This window comes from Molossus molossus, unplaced genomic scaffold (assembly GCF_014108415.1).
Source record: "Molossus molossus isolate mMolMol1 unplaced genomic scaffold, mMolMol1.p scaffold_m16_p_1, whole genome shotgun sequence".
NCBI lineage: Eukaryota > Metazoa > Chordata > Mammalia > Chiroptera > Molossidae > Molossus > Molossus molossus.
This window is the reverse complement of record NW_023425344.1, coordinates 133,606,786-133,612,785: the sequence shown is the minus strand read 5'-3', so window position 1 is coordinate 133,612,785 and position 6,000 is coordinate 133,606,786. Positions and strand designations below refer to the sequence as shown.

The 6,000-nt window shown below is 44.0% G+C and overlaps 1 pseudogene; it reads left to right on the top strand.

Annotated features, from left to right (window-relative positions):
- The window catches only part of LOC118639765, a 32,532-nt pseudogene that overhangs the window by 4,415 nt on the left and 22,117 nt on the right, over positions 1–6,000 (top strand).

Genomic DNA, 6,000 nt, shown 5'->3' with positions numbered 1-6,000 from the left:
ATTGAGACAGCAACCTGGGCGTGTGCCTTGATCGGGAATTGAACAGCAACCTTTCAGTACAGTGGCAGATGCCCGACCCCCTGAGCCATAGCAGCCAGGGCGGCCCTGCATGTTTATGAAGCCCTCCTCCCACCCAAGGAGCTGGAGTGGCTGGGTGCACTCAGGGCTCTGCAGCACCAGCCTCTGGGGTCCCCTCTGAGCAGACGCATATTTCAGATGAGTCTGTCACCACACCAAATATTCCACCTCAAAAGCAGGGTCAGGCCAGAATGAAAAATTATCCCGTGCTCATCGGGTTTGTTTAAAGACAGCCTTCGCGGTCTCCACACTGATAGATGAGGTTGTGCCTGGGATAATAGAAGACAGAAAATATTCACCAGGACCCAGCCATGTTTTCAAATTATTATAAATTATTTTATCAGTGTATTTGCAAAGGTTTATAAAAACACCCATAATACATTTTTCCTTAGATCCTAGAGTTACCAGTTTGTCACCTAATGCAATAATGATTTGTTTCAAACACCGGTGTTTAAGCTGTATAAAGTTGATTTTATACTTTTTTTTTTTTTTGTCAGCTGCATTGTGGTTAATGAAATGAAACACACTGGTTGCATTTGTCTTCAGGGGACAAGGAACTGAATACACCATGGGTTTATTTTTCTATTAAAATAAATTGCAGCCCTGGTTGGTGTAGCTCAATTGGTTGGGTGTCCGCCACTGCACTGAAAGGTTGCTGGTTCAATTCCCAGTCAGGGCACATGCCCTGGTTGTGGGCTCAGCCCTTGGTAGGGGGCATGCAGGAGGCAGATGTTTCTCTCTCTCTCTCTCCCTTCCTCTGTCTCTAAAAATCAGTAAAAATAATAGTAATAATAATAATAATATTTAAAAATATAAAATAAGTTGCAGACAGCTGCATCTGAATGGCCCTGAGTGAGGTCCACCCAGGAACCAAGGGACTGTGTGGGCTTCTGGGCACAGTTCATCAGCACCAGAGGTGCTGGTATTCAATAGATTACAACATCTCTAACCTACAATGTTAAAAAATGAAACTTTTGTAATAATATTGAGGATCGTTTCATTGATATTCCTAGAAAACAATATTTAATTTCACTCATAAGAATATGAAGGAAGTTAAGAAATGTACAAAACAGTTGGCTACTTACATAAGTAGAACAGTTGGACAAGCTGTGAATAGCCCAGATAAACTATGTAAGGTGATTGATATACCACAGCAAGTTCATCATCCTTTTCCAAATCCTTGTTATTTAAAGAAACAATCCCCTAGAAGCTGGGGCTGTGACATGGTAAATGAAGAAAATAAACTGGCTTGTTCAGGCCGCCTGCCTGAAGAGTTACCCCATGACAGGGGAACGTATTTGCTGAACTCCAGTGATTCTGGTTCTTCACAGACAGGAAGCCTGTCATCAAAATACAGTGTTGCTTTTTTTTGTTGTGTTTTGTTTTTCTCCCTGAGGTTTCTCAGGACCATAAAACAATGGCCCAAGTTTTGTTCAGCAGGAATTAAAGATTGAATGTAGCTTTAACTTTATGGGAAAAAAGAAGAAGTGAATTTGTAGTTTATTTGGTGAGGATAAGAAGACCTTGGAGTGGGGGTGGGTTGCCTTCCTATACTCACCAATAGTTTACAGGAAACAAAACAACGCATCTCGCTTGGCTGTTGTGTAGACTTATTTTCTCTAGTAAAGTCATTACTTAAAAGCAAAGTTGAAGAATATATAGTAGTTGGTTTAAACTGGCTACAAGCAGTCATGTAAAGGTGGTGATCAGAACTATCATCCAAAACAGAAAATGTAAATGATAAAAATATTCACATTTTAAAAAACAAGTGGATTGTGGGAACAAGAAAACAATCTTACTTTGGTTCCAGGACATACTGATAATATAGCTAAGGATGTAAAAAAATAAATAAATTGCAAACTTCTATTTATAAAATGTATGAGCCGTGGGAATGTAATATACAGCAGAGAGAATAATATCCTAATAATTTTGCACAGTAATGATAGTTACTAGACTTATTGTGGTGATAACATCATAACGTATACAAATGTCAAATCACTATGTTGCACAGGTGAAAGTAATATAATATTGTATGCCAATAAACTTCAATAAAAAATTTAAAAAGAAATGCATAAAGAAAAACAGTTCTTCCAGCCTTTAGATATTGTTAGGCAAGAATATGATGCTTGGAGCCACTGCTAATTAGCTGGCCAGGAATAAAGACATAACCAAACACTGACAACTTCACAGCTGAAAGAGGGACAAATACTGGGATTCTGATGGCATCACTGAACCACCCAAACAATCCTGATTTATATTGTTTTAGCCACTGTTAATTAGGTCACTGCAGCTAAAAGCATTCTATCTGATAAATTTCCCAAGGCCTACAGGGTATAATCTATAACTTTCTATGGTAAGCAGTTAGACAGACATGACCAGAGCAAGGACGATGGGCCGGCAACAGAAGGAAATGCCTGGGTACATAGCAAAGGATAATCATAAGGTGGAACCTCCTCCCCAGGGTGACCTTTCCTCCCCTAAGTATCGCTGGTCATGTGGATTGGACCCCCTGACCTTTCCTCCCTGGAGATAACATCTAGGCTTCAGTTGCATTTCAGCTTCAGACCCAGAAAGTCAGCAAAACCAAACAAGTGACATGAAGGCTGACCTCAGGACCAGCTGCATTGAATAACAGACCCTGCCCTGGTGCCAACTACTCAATCAGTGGAGACCTAGATCCTCAAAGAACATACCTAGAAAGCTGCTGAATATTCTGTTAAGATCTTCCCCTGGGACCTTCCCTAGGAGAGGACCCAGCCTGCTTTCTCTCCCACGAGCTCTCCCCATGCTTTTCCCTTCTCCCTCTTGCTCTTCCTCACCAAACCCCCAGGCATGTTTCCTTGAACTTCCTCACTTCTAAGCTCCAAGGGCCCTTCCTTTGCCTCTATATTCAGTGGTTCTCAGCCCTCCTAATGCCGTAACCCTTTAATACAGTTCCTCATGTTCTGGTGACCCCCAAAGATAAAATTATTTTTGTTGCTACTTCATAACTGTAATTTTGCTACTGTTATGTCTTAGGCGACCCCTGTGAAAGGGTCGTTCAAACCCCAAAGGGGTTGCGACCCACAGCTTGAGAACCGCTGCTCTATAACCTGTTTCCTAAACCCACTTCTTCTATACATTACTTCTCAAAATCTTCCAGCACATGTGGTCATGGTTCACTGGTTTTGCATAATCCGTTTTCCTGCCTTAAATGCTCTTTCAGTGTTGGCTGTCTAAACACCTAAGCATCTTTCAGGAGTTAACAAAACTGTCACTGCCCCTGATATGCCTTCCCGACTGCACCTCCCTCCAGACATTCCCCTCTGTTGTGTTTTTGAGATACTGGGTATGTGGGTCCGTTAATATTTATCACTCTTTATCACATTTGTTTTTTATGTAAATTCCAAACCCTTCAATGATAGGAAGTACACATGCTTTATTTTATATTTGAATATCCAGCTCTTGATATAATGCCGGACAGCAGTGGGTGTGAATACATTCTCCAATGAGGAGTGAAAGGTTGGCCGAAGGAGGAACACACCTGGATTCAGGAAAAAGAACTTTATTGGGGAGTTACCTGCCAGGCTTACTCCTAAGGCGGAGTCAGCGCCAGTATCTCTAACAGGCAGGGTTATATAGGGGATTTATGGGGGGGGGGGGCTGCCCTTAGAGGGAAAAGACAATGTGATTTGGCTACTTGCATAGGTATAACCACAAGGAGACCAAGGGGGGGTCTCCACTCCCAGAGTGATTCAACCTGGATACCTGGGGTAGTGTTCTGGAACATCCTGTATCTCAGAATTCTTTTCATATATCAAGGGAGGAGGGAGTTGGAGATCTTGGCTGCAACCCAATCAAGGAGAAAGGGAACAGAAAGATTCCTGAAAAGAAAGGGGAATATCTTGTGATGTGATTTTGTTAGTATTGGTAGTTAACAAGTTATCAATAAAGGAAGAAAGCAAAGGGAATCAGACACCGAGCCTGTTTGCTTCACCAGAAAGCTACAGCTTCATACACTCCAGGGGATCACAGTATTGCCCCTCCAAGGATTTAACACCCCTGCTTTTGTGAAGCAGGGGTGGGTAAGCACATGCACAACAGAAGTTAAAATGGTGCAGGGGGAGGTGCTTGACCATAAAGTCCTGTTAGTCAACCTGGAAAAGGGTTCAACTGGCTAGGAGGTGGACCCATCAGAAGACTGCAAAAGCTTGGGAAATTGATTGGTTATTTTGAAAAAGCTCCTGGGGGAGGAAAAATGGTGGTGGAGTGAATGGAAGCTACACTGACCGTCTCCCAGGACCAAACTGGAATTACAACAAAAATAAAGAAAAGTCATCTGGAATAACCAACTGAAGACCAGATGGAGCTCATAACCAGGTACATAAAGAGGAGCCCAGCCCTGGCCAGTTTGGCTCAGTGGTTAGAGCGTCGGCCTGCGGTCCTGAGAGAACCGGGTTCGGTTCCCGCTAAGGGCATGTACCTCGGTTGCAGTTTGTCCCCGGCCCTGGTTGGTTGTGCGGGTGGCAGCCACTCGATGTGTTCCTTTCACATCGATGTTTCTCTCTCTCTCTCTGTTCCTCTCTCTCCCTCCCACTCTACCTGAACAAAAAAATGGAAAAATGTCCTCGGGTGAGGATAAAAAAAAAAAAGAGGAGCCCAAATCAAGACTGGTAAAATGTGTGGAGGCGTGAGAGGTCTGACTGGGCTCCCACAGGCAGCCGCTGAGGGCTCTCTTAGCTGTGAGAAGTTCCCTCTGACAAGTCTGGAGTTTAAAGCCCAGGCCAGATCCCCAGCACAAAGTGGTGGAACAGTGAAAGGCCCACATAACACCTGGCTATGAAAAACATCAGAGCAGAGGTTTTGTCTGGCAGAGAGAGGCGCTGGGAACATGGGCACCCACCTGAAGGGCCAGCGTACTAAATTACAGCTACAGTCACCCAACTGGGGCTTCTGCAGAAGAAGAGTGGACTGGTCTTGAGCTGCATGAGGGGAGTTGGGCGTTCTTGGCACTGGAGACAGAGATGCGAAGGAGATCAGGAGAATGCTGAGTCATTCTCCTATGCTACAGAAACCATTTTTGTCAGTCAGGCTTTTCCCATTAGAGCAGCTTTAGCCTAAGGCAGTGGTTCTCAACCTTCCTAATGCCACAATTCTTTAATACAGTTCCTTATGTTGTGCTGACCCCCAACCATAAAATTATTTTTGTTGCTACTTCATAACTATAATTTTGCTACTGTTATGAGTCGCCATAAGAAATATGTGTTTTCCAATGTTCTTAGGTGACCCTGTAAAAGGGTCATTTGACCTCCAAAGGGGTCACAACCTCCAGGTTGAGAACTGCTGTCCTAGGGAGAAGCAACTGCCCCACACTTTGGAATTTAACCTCGCCTGGCCAGGAGAAGCACAACCTGAGGCTCATTAACTGTCAGAAACTATCAGCCAGCCAGTAGGCAGAGATGAGTCTCTGAATGCTTTGAGCCTTGGGCCTGGCTCTTGGCTGTTGGGTTTTTTGGCTCTGGGGACTAAGCTGTGAAGGCGGCTGCCTGGGTTCCTGAGCTGAGCCGTTAGTTAACCTATACTGAAGAAACAATTTTTTGCAGACAGAATTTTCCCATCAAAGCAGCTATAACGTAGGAGAATCAACTGCCTCACCCATTGGTATTTAACACTGAGTGGAGGTAAGGAGTCAGCGCTTAACACAGAAGTGCAACTTCAACTCATTAACTGTCAGAGACTACCAGCCAGCTTGCAGACGAAGATGGATCTCTGGGTGCTTTGAGCCTTGGGCCTAGCTTGTGGTCATTGGGATTCAAGGAGCTGTGAAGGCAGCTGCCTGAACCCCTGTGCTGAATCATTAACCCATGCTGTAGAAACCATTTTTTTTCAGGCATAATTTTTCTCAAAGCAGCTTTAGCACAGGGGGAAGCAATTTCCTCACCC